Genomic DNA, 19,478 nt, shown 5'->3' on the forward strand with positions numbered 1-19,478 from the left:
CACAGGAGAAACTGCAAAGCTTTGTATCAGTTGCTGCCGTTTCTGCTGCGGATTCCAAGGTGCTGCTGCTTTTGGTATTTTCACAGCTATAGAAGCCTCACTCGTGCTCTGGTCTGCCAACAGCCATTTGCCTCCCTATGGACCCACCTTCACTAGCTACAGTCTCTGGAATCTGTTGCTACCTACCTGCCTTGGGCACTGCTGTTCTCTGGATCGTTACTGCAACTGTTCTCTGCACCTTGCAGCTTCTGTCACTGAAACCTGCCTTAGAGCCCCTCAGCTGCACATCCTCCTGTGTGCTTGGTGAGGATCCTGCAGCACAACTTCCCACCCAGACAAGGATGGGATTTAGAGGGGAAAGTCAAAACTGAGCTGCATTCAGCGAGATGCCCAACGCCTCTTCCTGGAGTGCTAGCTCGCCTCTGCTGCTGCTCTGGGAGGACTCCGGGACTCGCATCTTTCTGTCGCTGCTCTACGCGGTCTTGGCTATCTCAGGGACTTTATCCAATGTGATGGTCATCTATTTAGTCTTCTCCTTCAAGAAGCTGCAGACAACCAGCAATGCCTTCATCGTGAATGGCTGTGCGGCGGACCTAAGCGTGTGTGCCCTGTGGATGCCCCAGGAGGCCGTGCTGGGGCTGCTGCCTCCCAATTCCTCCTCCCTTCGCTCGGCGGAGTACCGGCTGCTCCGAGGGGGGCTCCTGGGCCTCGGCCTCACCGTCTCCCTGGCCTCGCACCTGCTGGTGGCCTTCAACAGGTACGTGCTCATCACCAAGCTGCCCAGCGTGTACCAGGCCCTCTACCAGCGGAAACATACGGGCTGCATGATCGGGCTGTCCTGGGCCCTCGCCCTGCTGCCGGTGCCGCTGCTGCCCGGGCTCTGGACCGTGGGCTCTGCCCAGTCGGACGGCAGCTCTCGCTACACCGCCCTGCTCCTCGCCCTGGCCGTGCTGGGCCAGACCGCGCTGCTGCTCCACTGCTACCTCGGCATCGTGAGGCGGGTGCGGGGCAGCGCCAAGCGGGTCAGCGTCCTCAACTTCCACCTGCTGCACCAGCTGCCCTTCCCCGCCGCGCCGCCGCCGCCCCGCCGCGCCCAGCGCCGCCTCAGCAGCGTCTCGGTGCTGCTGCTGTGCTGCGTGTTCCTGCTGGGCACCCAGCCGCTGGTGTGGGTGAGCCTCCTGGGCTTCTTCCTGCGCCCGGCGCCGCCGGCGCTGCAGGCCGCCAGCTGGCTGCTGCTCTGCTCGCTCTCGGCGCTCAACCCGCTGCTCTACACGTGGCGCAGCGAGGAGTTCCGCCGGGCCGCGCGCTCCGTGCTGCCCCGCGCCGAGGGCTCTGCGGCCGCCCCGCGCCCCGGCACCGCCCCGCCCTGCCCGCAGCTGCCGCGGCGCCGGGGCACGGCCGCGGGAACGGCCGCGGGAACCGGGAGCGCCGCGGCCGTGCCGCGCTGAGGGGCCGCGGGCAGCGCGGAGGGCGGAACGGGCCTGAGGCCGCCCGGGCCCCGCCACGCCAGCGGGGCTTCCCTTGCTTGTGGTCCTCCTGTCGCTCCCCGCCGACCCCGCGCCCCTCTCCCCTCCCGCCGCACGGACAGGCAGCTGCGGACTCCGGCCGCTCCCCGAGGCACCGGCACGGACATGGCACAGGACGGCCCGGCCGCCCCTCAGCCCCGCGGCCCGCCCCAGAGCCGGCCCGGGCTCCGGCCACGGCGGTGGAGCGCGGAATCTGGGACAAGCGGTAAATATGGCAACGCACGTAACTGTTGTTATGCTCTGAAGATTTCAGTATGAGACAGGCACCTAGACAGCTTTTTCTCAGACGTACTGCAAGTTTGTTTTATAAAATCGATGTAATTCAGCATTTGAAGTAGTTCTTTGAAGTGAGCTCCCTGAACACAAGGTTCGGCTGTGAAGAACTGGCAGGTGCCTCAATACACACACACACACACACACACACCCCAGGAGCTGCTTCCTTTCCCCAGGGTTCCCTAACCTCTGTACTCCATACAAGACCCTCCTTCAACTTTCCCGCAAACTTCTGGATGATGCTGTCTGTGGGAACTGTTTGAAGGGAAAACCCATGTACTTTTGTGGTGATCTGGTTTGGATATTTCGTTTTGGAAACTTTAAGGCCTCTTAATTCACTTCATAAAATGCACTGCAATATGGAAACCAGTGTTGTCCATCTAACCTTGCCACCTCTTCAATTACCAGTTTGTTGTGTTTCTCTTAAATACATTACAGCTGAAGTGCGATTTCACAGCCTCTGCTGTGGCGAATTCCATGTGGCATTTGTAAGGAGGCAGCTCCTCACTCTGAAACTGCAGTGGTGAGTGCCAAAACCCCATTCCTCATAGGAATGTTCTTCAAAGCCTTGTGTTCCTTCTCTGTTGCTTCACCGCCTCCTTCCTCTTTTCCAACAGTTGCTGTTGTTCTCATGGTGATGATACTTAGTTCTCTGCATTTTGGCACAAAAGACTGGAAAGAAGGTACTTGTTTTCTGAATCTGTGGGCATGCACAAGTAGTATCACCTCAATTGTTCTGTCTTGAGAAGAAGACTGGGCACGTGGGAACATAGTGAAGTTTGTCACAAGAGTTTGTCGCATTGGGTGACAGGTTAACACAAACTTAGCAGCTGCTATGAGGATATTTGAATGATGGGACAATAACAAAGAAAATACGTCTAAGATAAAAGGCCCTCTGGCCATATTTTATAATGCACTTTATACTTTGCTTACTTTACCTGATGACATTTGAGTTTCCACTGAGATTGCTCTACGAGAAAGGGAAGTGTTTCTTTTTTTTCCCCAAGTCTAAGACCTGTTAGCTGCCTGTGTTACGATAGTGCATCTAAAATCTCCGTACCTTTATTTCATTTTGCTAAATAAAAAATCTTCATCATCACAGAAAAAATTCTTATTGAGGTCGGGATTTGACAAAGACAATGAACAAAGGCCTGAAAAAGAAAAACTAAAATACTTTTCTTGACATCTTGAAAACTTCTCAACATCTTGAAAACACCTTTAGCCACTTTCAAGGACCTGTGGGAAAGTAAGAGAAGTTTCCCAGAGTTTGAAGCTTACAGAGAGCTGCTTCCTCTGTCTTGAAGACAGTGTTCCTCTGAACACACATGGCATCAGAAGGATGGGGAGGGCTGGCAAGGAAACATGAACATACAAGATATGCAAGGTTCATTTTATCAACACTGTGCACATATCTTGGAAAGCGAAGGAGCCACAATATCCTTGTTGTAGTCTTTCATCCAAATCACAGCAGCTGTGCTTCAGCTAACTTTGTGTAGCAAATGGAGAAGGAAAACTCTTTCAACCACACCTATACCAATACTGGAAAATATTCTGGTTCACTTCCAAAATAAAGCTAAACCAAGGGCCACCCAAGACTAAGACCCTGTTCAACTATAAAATAATGCTTAGGCTGGAACCACAGAGGAGGATACTCATTACCACTTCCCATCATGGCTGAAGGATTGAAGACACTTGGTAAAACTCAATAGTGAACCTAAAGGCAGAAAAAGAAATCAAACTTTAAAATAAAAAATTACAGAACTCTTCCCCCTCATTTTTGACTATGGAACACATTAGTCTAGAATTAAAGCAATAACCTGTTTCAGAATTCAATGTCCAAACCACCAGATAACTGGACCTTCTGGGTTTATTCCCTTGTAAAATTGCATGCAAATTAAATCTGAAATGCCTATATTTTGTATAGACTACATTTTAAATGCAAACATATATAAAAATACTATGATGTAAAAAACTCCAGACAGCTATCCTTATGCTATGCATCAATTCCAGAGAACAACTGGAAATCTCTTGGAAAGTTTGATGTAATTACATCTGACTGTAAATCTTTAACTGTTTTATTATACTCAGGTGACCTAAATAGTATTACTCAGAAAAGAATTTTAATTTAAAGTCATTAAGAAGGACTATTTGTCTCAAGGTCAGTTTCTCTGAGAAATTACTGTTCAGCAAAGTTCTGTATGCCTTGTTCTACAGCCATAATATTTGTATTTCCACATTGTAAATACTCCATGGTAAATTGCAGTGGAAGCTCGGCTTAGCTCAAGTTCTCTTGGCTCTGTGGTGCTGATCTAATTATCACTTTCTGTCATCTATGCTTTACTTTGCAGCTGATTCATGTATGTCCACTTCTAGTTTAATGGTGACTTTTCTTCAATGTGAATTTGTGTCATGCTCAAACAACTAATTTACAGACACAAGGGATATGTTTCCAATTGTCCTTTCAAATGTCTCAACCAACCAATCTTTCAAGAGGTGTAAATGAAGACGGTGGGACATCCTGCCAGCCACTTAAATGAGGATTGCTTGAACAAAGCTGCTCCTTTGCTCTGTTGTTGTGCCAAGCCAAGTTGTCTGAGCATGGCCTGAAGCTGCCCTTCCTGGAATGGCTGGTGTTCACATATATTACCTTGCTTCACATAGATTAGATGGAAGGTGTGATCTCATTAAAGCACTGAACTTACTATACAGTCCTGCAGATCAGCCATGTTGTTCGTGTGCAGTAGGTGCCTATTATTCCTTTGCTATTTTCTCAGGGGTTCTGGAAACAAGAGCAGGTATGGGTTAGTAATAGGCTGGATGAATTGTGTCCAGTTATACTGATGTGCTTGAAAACAGGCATTTTGTGTGTTATGACCCAAGTAAATCTGCCACTCAGTTTGTGGATTGCCCATGCAGAAATACATGTGGGGCCTGCTTCTTAAAGGTAAAATCGTGATGCTTTAAAATAACACCCTGAGGCAGAAATATGGTTATTTGTGAAAATTGCTTGCAGAGGGTGTTCCTGAAGTTATGGCTTGGATTAAATCTTTTGAAGTTACCCTTAATTTAAGGTAGTTATAAAAAGCCACAGAGCTGCTTTGTAGAATTAGGTAGCTACAACAATATGAGCCTCCACCAAAACTGGGCAATCATTGCCCTACACAAAGGTGGGTAAAATAGTACAGGCAGCAAAGTGGAGCTGGGAAAATATGTCAAGAAAAGATGAAGACAGCAGGACAGAGGCATAAATGGTGTGATCTTGAGAACACAGAAGAAGTCTGAAATCCCAAAGAGGCCTGGGATTATGATGAAATTAACCATCTCAAGTTATTTGATTCTTTATATATGTGAGGAAACAGAATTATATGCTTTTCATAATAAATAAAAACATGAACTTGTATTCTCATTTTCTTCTTTTAACTAAGTATTCCATACACCAGCAAATTTTGTTTAAACTCTGAAATAAAAACAGACTAAAGGTATGAATTGCATCAGCATTCTTGTGGAGACTGCATTGAACCACATTACTGGACTGACAAGCAGAGATAACATTTGAGCTCACCTCCAGATTCAGTCAGCCAGAAGCACACTGTGAACCCTTTTTTTCTACCGAGTTGATGCTATTTTTAAAAAAACCCACATACAGATTATTTTCAAATGAAGACATTTAAGTGTACCGTTTCATTAAAGAAAAAAGTGACAACATATACTTTAGCTTTCTATTTCATCTTAAATCACATAACTAGATTATTGCAGTATTCTTTAAATTCAGAAGTCCCTTTCTCAAATGGCAGCGAAAATAGCTTTTCTCGTGACTGTTTAACTTCTAAGAAAGCTACTTTTTTTTGCTCTTTTGTGTCAGTCCTTCCCATGCGCTGTCATCATTCTATCAGAGTAACAGTCTATTTTCTTTCCTTCTTTTTGCCTTTTCTCAGTATTTTCTGTAATTTCCTTCACTAAGGGAACAGTACTTGATCTTGCTGATCAGGACACAACTGATTATGCGGTGTAAGTTTTGGGTGACAACTGTAAACTAAGACTAAAGAATGGAGGGGTCAGTCCCACAAATTTCTACTTAACAGTGAGTAGATTTTGAAGGTGGGCTTTTCCTGTGTAGAGTAGGGGATAAATGCTGTGTCCATATTTAGAGATACTTGCATTTGATTAAGGCCATGTGAAAAATGGACAATATGAGGAGGGGGAAAAAAAAAGTCAAAAGTATTTTGAAGGCTGGAGTAAAAACCTTTGTGGCTGAAGAGTTCAATTTGAATAACTTAACAAAATGGACATCATTACAGAATGTACACCCTTATGCAGGTACTCAAACCAATCTGTTACCATACATGGCGATTTAATAATCTCTTCTGGCTTGGAAAGTATGACCTTAAAGGAAATTAGCTCCACTTTAAGAGTGTGGGCCACCTTGTTTGTTTATTGTCAAGGAGTTCAATGTGGCAAGACCTCCTGTGCATCCTGTCCTGCATCTAGTCTGGATGGGTATTCTTGAAACTAAAGAATTGGAAACAATCCCAAAGAAAAATCACTTGTGGCTGCTTTTTTGCGTGAAGCTTTGGGTTTCTGAAGAGACTTAATAAGTACTCATGGAGGGTTAACTGTTTGGTGTTTAGGGAGAACTATAGGATATCTAACCTGAACTCCAGACATCAAACTTGCCATTAGTTCAGAGCCAAACTTTTGAGAGTTACTCAGAAGGAAGGCAAACTGCCTGTTGGAAGGGGAGCTCAAGCCAAACAAGGGAAGCACCATAGGCTTCAGCAGGCTGAACTAAGCTCTTGTGGGACAACGAGTTGAAAAAATCAATAATAAAAATGTGCCTCTGCCAAAATGTTTCAGCATTCTTTAACTGTCTTTTTTTTCCTGCACTTCTGTGAGATCTTCCTCTGATTCAAAAGTTTTCCTGCTGCTCTTGAACTGGCAGCAGAAAAGCCATAATTGGTATTAATTACTCAAGGAACATAAAAGAAGGAAAGATAAGCCTCATTATCACTGGGCAGAATCATCTCTTGTGGTTCAGGAACCAAGGCACAAGGAACTAGGATGGAGATGCTGTTATTGAAAAGCTTTGCTTAAGACCAAAGAGGCCTCGTATTCAGGCTGTCTGGAGTCTTCACCTCTTCTGTGACAGTCTCAGGGCAGAATTAGAAACACAGCTGTGCTTCAGGTAAAAGCTGACCCATCCTAGTCTGTTCAGAAGCTGATGGAGGTGTAATGTCAGTGTGAAAGCAACATAGTGAGCATTAGCATTAGCACCAGAAGAATACTGTGAAAGAGAGAGCTTGAGAGACAAAGTTGATAAATCAATCAATGGTCACTTCTGTAAAACGTTTCGCAAATTTTCCTTCCTCTTCATTTCACTGAGGTGTCACAGTGAAATATCCTCTATGTTTTCTTTTTACCCCCTGCCTTTCCTTCATGTACTATAGTGCTGGGATAGCCACTGCCTTATCCTAGAACCTCTGCTGCTGACTTTGATGTAACTTCATTAAACATCATTTCTATGATTCTTTATAAACTTTGCATCTTTCATCCTAAGGTTCAGTGAAATGGCTGTAGCAGTGTTGTAGCTGTGGAGACAGGAGCAGCAAGGTTTGAACAGAGTTAATAACCAGAAGTATTGTGAAGATATGTGAGTGGTATTTATTCATATCTGAGTATTACTCCTTTGTCTTCTGTTGCATTTTGTCCATTGCCATCCACAAATATTAGATTAGATTTGTTGTAGGAGTGTCCTTTTCCATAAAAATATCTCTTTGTTTAATCTTTTTTTATAAAGGGAGTATAAAATCTTGCAGGATTTTAAATGTGCAACCATGTTAGCTCCTCCAGTGAGCATAATTGTCCCTCTTTCATTCAACAGAACATCTTCCTTTACTCCCACACTATGTTTTCTCAGTTTGTGGCATTATTTCTCTCAGGTAGATTAAATGAGAGAGTTGGTAGACTGCAACATAGGAAAACACAAAGCAGCCCCACTACTGCTTCTGTTTGATTTCAAGGCAAAGGCATTTTTCATAGCTTTCAATATGGCTATCAGCTTTTTTTGTATGCTGTTAATTTAAGGCGTAGAATTATATTGTGTTTAAAAATAGAGATAAATAGGAACACAAAAATTATTGACTGTATATGAAGAGTAAATGTAAGCTCTGAATTCTGCAGCAGATATCTTGCCTGGCTCTTTGTTGTTTCATATAACTTGTGTACATACAAACAGGATTAGGAAAGTCACATGCAAATATAACAAATGATGGCTCTGAGTTGAATTAAAAGCATGAATTAATTTTCTTCTATCTCATGCATCATTAAATATTACTATTGTACTGTCTACTGATTATCTGTATTATACCTGTCACCTGATAGAAACCACGGTCGTTATGGTAATGTCAAGATTATAATTATAGTCCCTTCTGCACTGTACTCGTACTGTGCTAAAAAAATCCCTGAAAAGGTAGTGTCCCATGCTTGGTACTGGCCTAAACACAAATATATCCTGGGATTGTTGAGGGGGAAAATAGTTTGTTACTGAGTTACTAAAATCAAGGAAATGTATACATGTTCATATATGTGTATATAATTACAAAATATGTAGCCTTTAAAACTATGGTTTTACTCCATTTGACATAAACAAAACTTGTCAGAACTTCTTATCCCTTGAGGAACATCCCTTGAGCTGAGTTTGGTAATTTAAGAATATTAAAAACTGCCGTTACTGCTCAGAGATCAGAGAAATCCCGTGAGAGCTGTTTGGCAGCGTGTGTCGGTGTGGGAGATAAGCCCGTGTCCTCCTGCAGGAACACGTGGGTGCCCCAGGTGTAATGGCTGTGCCTCCCAAGGTCGCTGTCCGGCCAAGTGCTGGTGACCTCTAATGCCCAGAGGCTGATCTGCAAATCAGAGCCAGGACTACTGGGAGACACTCGTTTATGAGGCTGTGGGTTGTGGCAGATAGTTTGTCTTCCCAGAGAATAAAATAGGTGATTACACTTCAGTCTGATTTTTGTAGAATGCAAGGCAGAACTCTGAGAACAAATTTTAAGTCATTATCTGGTAGCTTCTTCAGACTTATTAATACAGTTGGCCTATTCTCTTTTAGATTCAGAAGACACTTTTCATTTAATTATAAAGAAAAAATATTGCATCATCTCCTAAGTATACAAATGTATAAAACAATCCTCTTCCCAAATGTAAAATTGTTCTAGGGCAACCGTATCGAGGACTCTGTGTCAATGCAACTCATGGAACAAATACTTCAAAATAAAAACCCACTACATATAAAATGAAGAGACTTGTACCCATTATTTCATTTAGTAACATCAAACATAGACTATAAATATTAAATTAATATTTTATACTTAATGAATAAACCAGTTATTTATATGTTATTGTTATCTGTAGTTAGAAAATAATTGTTATCAACTTAATCAGGATAGAATGGCACACACAAGTTTATATTTGTCAATGAGATACCTGTAGAAATGCTGAATTGTTCCTTTGTTTCTTGTTCTCATCAGTTGCACAGTACTATATTGAATTACTGGGGTTTTTAATTGATTTTGGGAACAAAGGTGGGGTGAATTGCTGACATATAAATTTGGTAATACTTTGATGTCAATATTTGGTTTCACGCTGAAGTGTACAAAGCTGTTTATAAGCCAGCCATTCTTAGGCTGGCAGAGGTACTTCCTATGTAAATACTTTTATTCAGATGGTCTATAGACAAACTTTGCCAAGAATGTCCTTTAAAACATTTGGTGATCCCAAGGTTGTCTGTAGCTGATAAGGGTATCTGATTCTGGTGGATGCTGTCCCAGTGAGGACAGCTGTGTCTGGATGCTCTTTAGGAACAAGAGGGCTGCTACTCTGCACCTGCTCTTCTGGAGTGGCCATGCAGGGATCTAAGCTGTTCTCCCTCATATGAGCCAGTTGCAAAAGGCCACGACTCCTGTGTCCCTCTAACAGCAGCACATTTATGCCACTTTTACACATTCAGTAGCCCATTTATCCTTGTCTCTTCACAGACTTAAGGTAGCTTATATGGAAAGGAGTAAGGGTATTGAAATTTCAATTAGTTTGCTAATTATTCAGGGATTAAGGCCTTATTACGCCTTAGTCATGTAAGAAGTTTTGTTGAGTAGTAGAAAAATCTTTATTTTGACATTCATTCTGAAGTAAATATTTTAAGACTCAGCTGTTCTAGTACCAGGCATTAGCAGCAGCAGTTCATGTAATGGTGCCAGCTGGGGTAGCAAACCTGCTTGTGGGACACAGCAGGAGGTACCTGACCCTCCTAGCAGTAACAAACACATCAGTGAATTAGAAAGAAAGGAAGATTAAGAAAACTAGATTAGATCTTGTATAGTCCTGGCTCACCAGAAGCTGCCAAGGACATGAGTCAGACCCAGACATGGCAGACCCTTTATCTCTTCTGCTGCTGTGGCCCTTGTTATGCGGTTACACCTCTGTTAGGGGGACTGGGTTTGTTAGGAGTTTGCATGAAGGTAGGTCCTGCATATATTGGAAAGGCAAATGAAACCCGGGCATCTTTGAGTGATCTCAGATTCCAGATGTGTTCAAGGAAATCCATTACCCACACACACACACACACACACAAACACACACACATATCATGTGAAGGAAAAGTAAAAGTTTCTTTCTCTAGCATTTTTCCTTTCTTGACCACTCAGGGAATTTTCCAAGTCTTTTCAAATATTTCTCCTTTGAAAGCAGAGATTTTTCTTTGAGACAAATGCCTTCAGCAATATGAGAGGACTTAGCCATGTTGTCCTTGACATCCTGTGCAGTGTATGTTAGTATTGGTGTGGTGCTAGAACTTTCACAAAGGCACCAACAGCTTGCCTGGAGCATCAGTATGGATCTTCACTTTCCATTTTGAAGGGAAGCGATAAGATCTACTGGAAAGGAAAATGCTTCCTGCCTTTTCAATGGAGGATCAAAAGGGAGCTTATTGTCAGGGTCCCTTATTCAGCTGTATGTCTACATAAAGTCAAGACTCAGCTGACAGCTCTATTAGCATCAGTTCCCTGGCCCTGCTTTTGTTTCATCGCGGCGCTGTGTTCATCACATGGAATTGCTGTGGTCAGGAAAAGAGAAGCTAGATGGCACTATGGTCCAAAGGGATCATGTGCTGCTGGTGGAGAGGGTGAAGCTCCTCTGCAAGCCATCTGGCCTGAAAAGCCTCTAGAATTTAATAGATATCAGGTCAGAATTCCTGAGCCAGAATTATGGAGAGAACAGGCTTTCCACTGATACAATTAGTTAGCTTCTGTTTTTTATAACACTAACAGACTTAAATTTAAGCATAGAGACATGAAAGAGATTGCAGATGTGAAATTTTAGGATTGCCTACAGAGATAAAAATGTGAGAAATAGCTTGTGCATCATAACTTAAACTTATTTGTGTTTATAAGACATACACGTAGATATTTCTGTTCAAGTATGTTATTATGAATGGAAGTAGATAAGCTACGTACCACATGTGTGCAGTTACAGGAAACCAGCACACTCATCTGGTTTGGCCAAGCGAACTAGAAGGGAAAAAATATACCCTAAAGTACTCATTACATTTTCCTTTAATGATTTTTTAATGATAGAGGTAAAGGGACCTGCACTGCCAAAGTATAAATTTTGTTCAAGCAAATATCTTGGGTAATTACTGTAAGACATTCATTAAGTTATCTTTATATACATAAAAATACACATATTTTATTTATAACTATGTTTATAATTGTACATAATGTATTTATAGACACAAAATATATTTTCACTATCAAGTGTCAATTTCCCTAATCTCTATTTTTAGAGCATAATTATTTTTTCACTTGTTTTTATTTAATTAATATAAGAAATTCATCCACTTGTATTTGTATCACAAATGAAAGCCAGACAAGAAAATATTAATGTAGTTTTTATTAAAATTCTAGGGGAAACCAAACTGGTAATTCCTATTTAAGATTACAAGTAGGCAGTTTAAGCCTAAGAATTCCTTAGAAAAATGTCAAAGTTATGAAAACACAAAACAAATTAAAAAAAATATCCCTTTGGAAGGCTGGGGAGGTCTGATCTAATAATGACTTTAAAGGAGGTCTCAACATTTGAAAGTCAATAAATCCCAGTCAGACAAACAACTTTGCATCTGTAGCCTCTAGGCTTCTTCATTAGTATCTTTTGCTTTTGCAGTGAAGGGCCTGCTTGCAACTGCAAAGTTTGAGCCAAGGTCTTTTGCTAAAGGGAGAGTCCTTTTTTTCAAAGGAGTTCAATAGTTGTTGGTTTAGAGGTGAGGTGTTGCTATAAAAGTTACACAAATCAGATGCAAGAAGTAACTGATCTAGTGGTATTTTATCATGGCAGGAGGTAACCAGAGAATACCACACTATTGCTTCAGAGTTCACTATGTCATTAATGTGACAGTAAGAGCTGTGGGTGACCATGTAACTGCTTTGGAAATGCTATAACAGCTTCAAGGTTGGTAGTTGCTAGGGAGGCACTGGAGGAACTTCTGGAAAACCTGCAAAAAAAAAAGAATGATCAAGATGACATTAAAAACTCAGTATAATTACATGGCACTCTGTTTTAAAATAAGAAAAATTAATTTCACAGCAATTATTTTTTACATCCTCCTCCCATTTCAAGATACACTGAATTTGCCAGCTCCTACTTTATTGTGTATTTGATGAATTAGGAGTCTTTTTTAATGCTTGTGCTTAGTATCAGTATACTGGGGGGACATAGTGCAAGTTTAAATGGGAAAAATTATGGTTGCCAAAAGATGGAAAACATGAAAGGCCTCCATCAACAAAATGGCTAACTGGAGTGACTTAAGAACAAAATTCAAAAGAAATTATAACAAATTTAAAAGTCTTTTCCTTCTATCAAGAATATGTGAAAAACTCTATTCCTTTTAGAAACCTATTTGTTGATCTTCCTGTTTGCATCAAATACACAGTTGCCAGAGATTACCCAGAAAAGTGAACACCATCCTGTAAGAAATACCATTCCTCCAGCTCATATTGAGACAGGGCACATCATGAGCCTTGTCCTTAATTAGCCATGATTACTGCTGCTTTATTAAACACCAGTGTTTTTTATTATTATTATTTCTACAGGATTCACACTTTTTTTCCTCTGTGGGGACTTTACCATGCAGTTTGCCACTTGACTCTGAACTTGGGAGAACTGACTGGAGGTTTCAGCCTTCCAAAGCCCTAAGAACTACAGTGGGGCTGATACAGTACTTGGACAGCTGTGAGATTTGTGATGTGCTGCATCAGCAACTAAGAGCAGGACTGTCACAGACCACTACCTGAACTAACAAGATTTATGTGGGTTTTGGTTATTTTTTTTATGCCATTCAAATGCTTTCTCCCTGGAATTCAAGGAAACTCACATTTTGTTTTTTCTGATGATGTGTCAGATCCTTTTAAAGTCTGTGGATGTTGGCTGAACCTTCTGCAGGTTCAGTCTGTAATGGCTAAACTGAATGGCAGCCAAGAAGTTCTCTAACATCTCTTGTAAGTCAAGGGTCATGTTGTATATGGAGCAAAATACACATATAGTGACAGGAAGCAGAGTTCTCCTTATGTTTTTAATAAACAATAGCAGGTCCAACTTTTAGTTATTAGTGATAGGAAGATCCCTTTGTTCTGTCAGATTTCTGTTTCCTGTGACACTCTATAAGGTACATCTCATTCATGTTTGCTGGTATTATTTGTATTTTCTAAATGTGTGATGCAGCACATTCTTAAAAATAACCATCAACTTTGTATATTTTTTTCCAGAAAGTGCTGATACTAAATAAAGTACTAATTTTGGATTGCAGCAGCAGCCAAAAAATAGGCACACTCAGCAAGAAATCCAGAATGATTGGGTTTTTGATTTAGTGTCATAGGTGAACTGAAGAAAGCATGAGTTGATAAATTCAATGTACTCTAAACCGGTATGTTTAAAAATAATTGTTGTAAAAATTAATTTATTTTTTAAAATTGCTTATCACACATTGAAACTGCTTATTTTACTTCACTGTCCTTGGATGAATTTATCCACAAGATGGTTCATCCAAACAGTATATTTTAGGGGCAATGTATTTGTAAAACACTAAACGTAGTAGGATGGTTAAATTTTGGCTGGTGACTGTTTGCAGGAAGTCCAAACAGGGTCTGTGAAATAGTCCTAGAGCATCCTGAGTTTTCTAGCAGAAGACACAGACAGTACATGAAAATATTAACATTGCTGAAGGGTCTTGATTGCTTTGAATTAGTGAACAGTTATTTATTACAATGAAGGTAATATCTGGGCAATACTTGGAGTGCATTAGAAACATACAGCATTCTAATGGAATGTTGAATAGGCTCTTCATTGGTGTGGCATTTTGCACTGTGCTGATTTGAAAAGCAGATTAGAGTTTCAGATGATTATTATGAATACATTTATACTGCAATAGTCACTTAAAAATCACTATTCTGCTTAAAAAAATCTAGTCAATTCATTTGTTTAACATTCTTGGAAAGCACCAAATTAATCATATTTGTTTATTTTAATCATCTGTGAATATTTGCTGCAATATTCTGTTGCAAATGACATGACAAATTTCCAAGGCTGGCTCACTATTTCCAGGAACACCCTAACTCAGTTGCCTTAATTCAGCTATGGTGTGTGTTCCAGGCCGCCTGCTGAAGGGGAGAGGCTGGAGAACAGAGCAAGAGCTGAGGCTGAAGGACCATTTTTTTCTGATTGCCTGAGTTTAGGATGCAAACCCAAGCCCGTTACTGCATTTGCAGGTAAAGGTGCAGCTTGTAGAAAGCCACAGATCTCTTTTCCTCTCCTGTTGAAACTCAGTGTTGCTGACTGTTGTGATAGTTTCTGTGCAGGTGCCCCCTGCCTGTCTGCCCAGACTGGCTGCAGCTTCCACAGTAGTTCCTCACCCACAAGCTCCTTTCCTGGGAGCAGTAGCCTTCCTCTGGGAGCCGACTGTGGGGAAGGACAGAGATTCGTGCTTGCCTCTCACTCCTTTCTTTGTTGTTCTTCTTTCTCTGTTTTCTCTCTGAGAGTAAGTTTTGAACCAGTAATGCAGCTCTAACTGCAATATTTGTGTTACTAGCAGTAATGCCTAAAAGAACTTGCTCCAGCACAGTTGAGGACTAGGGAAAAAAGGTGAGAACATTCACAACCAGTGGAACAGAGCAAAGAGCCTCCCCTCCATACGCATGTTCTGTGGCTGCAGCATCTGTGGGAAGCAGGAGTTAATTTGACATTCCTTTTTTCTTTTCTTTCTGTTCTAGTCTAGTCTTAACAAAATACAAGAGTTACTCCAACAAAAATTAAAGAAGGATTCAATAGCTGACAGAGATTAGGCTTTTACTGGGAAAGAATAGTTACAAGCAGGAGACTTTTGGAACCATACAGGCCCCTGCAGATCTCCACAAAATATCAGGAATGCAACATTCAACTCCATCCATGACTATGGTATTCATTTCTTATTTTATATTTTGAAGTAATAATGGATGTGGGGGGGATTTCCATTTCCTCTCTTTTACAAGGGTATTTCCACAGCTTTCAAACCCTCACTTAACTGTCTGCTGTAATACATATGTACAAACCATCTTCAGTTGTTAATATGTGATTGCTACAGTAAAAGTTTGCTAAAGTTTTACAGAAAGCCCATGAGCCTCTTGAGTTCATTGCTTACTGCTCCACCAACTAAGGGGAGTGTTGCTAGCATTTTTATACCTTCATTTACAATTCTTATTTAATGATTGTAAGAATTCTTTTAGCAAAACATTTAAGCATATATGAGATTTCAGTTCCATAGTTAACTGGAACTACTGCCCTCACTGATATTATGTAAATATTTCAGTATTTTGGAGAACTAATAATCAGAAATACAACTGTGAAGTAATATCTAAATATATTTTTTCAGTTTTGTGAGCATGCATTGTGCTCAAAGCCTACATTGAACATAGTGTGAAGAGTATAAAGAGTATTCTTTTAATCCCATTTGTTTTTGTTTCATTTCATAAATACCATGTTTTATAAATATTTTCCTCTTCCCTTCTTTTTTATTCTCTTGTAGAAAGTTTCAGTTTCAATACCTCAGAATTTCTTTTCAGATTTCTAAGTAGGTGTGGGCTTTTCCAACAAGATAACTGAAAAAGAGAATAGTAGGAAATCTTAATTTAGTTAACTGATTTTGTACAAATGAACTAGCTGGAATGACAGAGCAGGAACTAGGTGGGAAAAGAACAATAGTGTGATTACACAATACTAAGAAGTAATGTAGGGCTAGATGTGGGAAGGATTTGGAAGCAAGGAGTTTGAGAATTTAGCTAGTATTGGAAGTTACAAGACATGTAAATAGGTTAAATACCTGCAAATACTGTGCTATAAAATATCTTACAGTTTTAGCTCTCAGAGCAATTGCAGGCTGCATTCAGGAGTGCCTTGAACTATTAATGGCTTTTGAAAAAGTACCATCTGAGTGATCTTGCTAACTCTTTCCAGGTACAAGTGAAGAAATGTTTACAAAGGAGTGAGAGAGGTGTCCCACATTCTGAGTAACAGGTTGGCTGTAATTCAAAATGTTGAAAACTGACTCTCAGAAAGGCATATTGGAAGAGAAATGACATCATTTAGCATGTGGTCTTGAGAGGACTGGAAAAAGACACAAGAACAGCTATGGTGATAGAAAATATGAGAACTGTCAGTGTAGAAGAGAGTCTTTAAAGATAATAAAAGCAGAATTTTGCAAAACTGGGGAGAGAAAATAAATATGCAAAGGAAAACTGAATGTGCTGAAACTAATGTATAAAGCTGCAGGTGATTTCATAATTAGGGAGAAAGATAGTGAAACTGAAAAGCTGAAAATAAGATGAAACCAAAAGGAAGAGTGTCAAAGTAACTCTTAATTTACTGATAACTGGAAAGAAATTGAAAGAGGAAAGCCCAGGTACTTCAAGAGACACTACTGCAAGAAAGGTTCAAAAGTTTTATATGGCTAATGTGACTTTAAATGCTAGCACTTGGAACTGCTCTACCACAGCAGAATAGCCAAACTTTGATATTGTACAGACTTGGAAAGATAGAATGACAGAACCTTTGGCAGCACATCATCTTCTTTGTTCCATGTTATTGCTGTTTACAGGGACAAGAGAGCTGAACCGTTGCAAGGAACCAGAGGATTCTAAGGCAGGTGATAATCAAGAAGGAAGTATAGACATGTGCTAGTGAAGGAGGAAATATTTTCAGTTTGAGAACAATTTTTTATACCTAGAGAACTATATGCTTGTGGATAGGTCTTGTAGGTACTTTTCAAACAGTAGTGGGTAAAGTGTTTCAGTGCTTTGCACAGTCAGGCTTCCCCAGTCTTGACCTCACCAAAGTAACTTGAGGCATTTGCCGTTGCAATACTGCAAAACTGCTTGGCAGAGAGGGAACTTCCCAAGGGGGAATTTCTGTTTGTAGCTATCTTCTCATAAGTACAGAGCCTTGGCATGTTTGTCTCATGAGATATTTATACTGTGACTACTTACTCCCCAGGCAGTTAAATGCCTCCCTGACATCCGATCCCGTCAGATCTCGGAAGCTAAGCAGGGTCAGCCCCGGATTAGTACTTGGATGGGAGACCTCCTGGGAAATGCCGGGTGCTGTAGATTCTGGTCCTGAGGACTTCACTGTCACTGTCCAAGCTCGCTCGGCCGTGGCAGATGAACCTCAGGACTTAAACGGTGGGGCCAGTTCTGCGCACGCTGAGCCTCACCTAAAATCCACTGCGCAGGCTGGAAGGGCACACCCATGTGGGGACAGCCCTTCCCAAGTCTTCGTTCGCGAAGCCGAGCCACACACTCCCCGCTGCTTGCAGCCATCAGCACACTTGGAAGGCAATTGCATTACTTCTGACTGCCCTAAAGGAAAAGAGCAGAGGAAATTACTGTGAGAGCATGACCTGCAGTTGTCCGTAGAAAAATTATGTACATATTCACACAATGGCAAAGAAGTCATTGGGGATCAGCCATTGGTAATTTTATCAGGAAGGAGCTCTATTAATGTGCACCAACCTATCAAGCAGCTATTGGTAAATGTATTTTGTGGGCTGCTTTGCGTTTTCTGGGTGTAGTTTAGAGCATTTAAGAGAAAAGGAAGTTTAGAAAAGATGATGTTGAGCTTCTGCACCCTATTGACAAAGTAGGATATTATGAATAAAATTGTGTATTTTGTGAACATGTTAAAAGGCAGACTCTTATTTTTGCCATTATATCATGTAGACAATTGTGCATGGGACATGTAGCTGGGAATGATTTGTAGCACAACTAGTTGATGCCTAAGACTTTGACATGAGCAAAGATTTCCCTCACAGCACAGGCCCATCTGAATTCCAAAATTGAGATGATAACAGTAATTATAGAATCATTAAGGTTAGAAAATACCTCCAAGATCATCAAGTCTAACCTTTGAACATTCTGGAGCTTTTGAGACCTCCAGAGCATATACTTTTGTGTCTTTGTTTTAAATAAATCTTTTAAAAATAACAAGTAATATAAAGTTATCTGATATTAAAAAGGCTCAATTCCAGTATTTTTTCTGTTGTAACTCCCTACTACAAATGTTATATCACACAAAACACTCCACTGTAAGGAATCATTGCTGAATCGAAATTCTGCATGAGGATTTTCTCCCCAGAGTCCAAATGTTGCTCTTTGTTTGATGAGCTCTCTGGAGAGATTTTTCATAGTTAACTTTAAGACTTTCTCGTAGGAGCGGGAAGAGGCTGTGCTGTGGAGGGACCCACAGCAGCCACTGCTGGTGCTTGGGTTCAGGCACTGGGCTGTCCACACATGCTGGACTGCTATTCCAGAGTTGCTCCTCATCCAAGCTTTGTTGATCTCAGATTCGTGTTTTATAAGATGGATTTTCAGAGAACAATTTCTTTATCAGGCCTATTTCTAAACAAGAAATGTTTTTCTGGTGTAACAGAAGGACTCCACATGTGTGCTGTTTCAGAGACTAAAATCACAAATTCTGCTTGACTGTGTTATTTCCCTCAGTTTCACTGGAACTTGGGTGCACTTGGTACAGCAAAAATCATTAACTGCTGTCCACAGAAATTGCTGTGAAGATCTGGGTCTTTCTTGGTGTTCTTTCTTTGTAGAAGTGTATGTGTGTGTAGGAAATGGAACAAAATGGCTGTCACTTCCCATGTGAAAAATGTCTAGAAGCTGGATATAGCCAAAAGCTGTTTTTTCAGTTGCTCTGTTATGATACCTTCTCCTTTTAGTCTGGAATCTCCAAGCATTTCCTCATAATCATGAGGATATTACAGCAGTTCCTATCAGTAATGAGATTTAAAAACATTCCCTTCCCTTCTCTTACTGCTTATTCAGAGGCTGGTAGGTGTACTGAGTTGAACAAATTGTTTGAATTGTACTTAGGCCAACAGAGTTGATGTAAATTACCAAAACATGGGAGACAACTGCCACTAATTAATTTATTGGTGTTTTCCACTCACTTCTCTGGAGCACCTTTAACTTTGATTGCCTAGGTTGAGCACCTGAATTTTCAGAGTAATAACCATTCCTTACTACTTTAATTAGGCAAATTATAGTTCTCAGTAACTTCAGTTGGGGTTAATTGATGAAAGTTCAGGTACTAAGAGTC

At 41.0% G+C, this 19,478-nt stretch overlaps 1 protein-coding gene across 2 annotated transcripts in view; it reads left to right on the forward strand.

The window, feature by feature from the left end:
* The first annotated feature begins 386 nt into the window (after positions 1-386).
* The window catches only part of VCAM1 (vascular cell adhesion molecule 1), a 43,656-nt gene continuing 24,564 nt past the window's right edge, over positions 387-19,478 (forward strand). Inside the window, exons 1-3 of one of the 2 annotated variants that reach the window (XR_011698606.1) lie at positions 387-2,322; positions 2,417-2,482; positions 2,902-5,360. The gene's annotated coding sequence lies outside the window, so the exon portion shown is untranslated. Of the gene's footprint in view, positions 2,323-2,416; positions 2,483-2,901; positions 5,361-19,478 lie in introns of those variants that run through there. The other variant, XR_011698605.1, reaches the window with a different exon arrangement.

This window comes from Pithys albifrons, chromosome 10 (assembly GCF_047495875.1).
Source record: "Pithys albifrons albifrons isolate INPA30051 chromosome 10, PitAlb_v1, whole genome shotgun sequence".
NCBI lineage: Eukaryota > Metazoa > Chordata > Aves > Passeriformes > Thamnophilidae > Pithys > Pithys albifrons.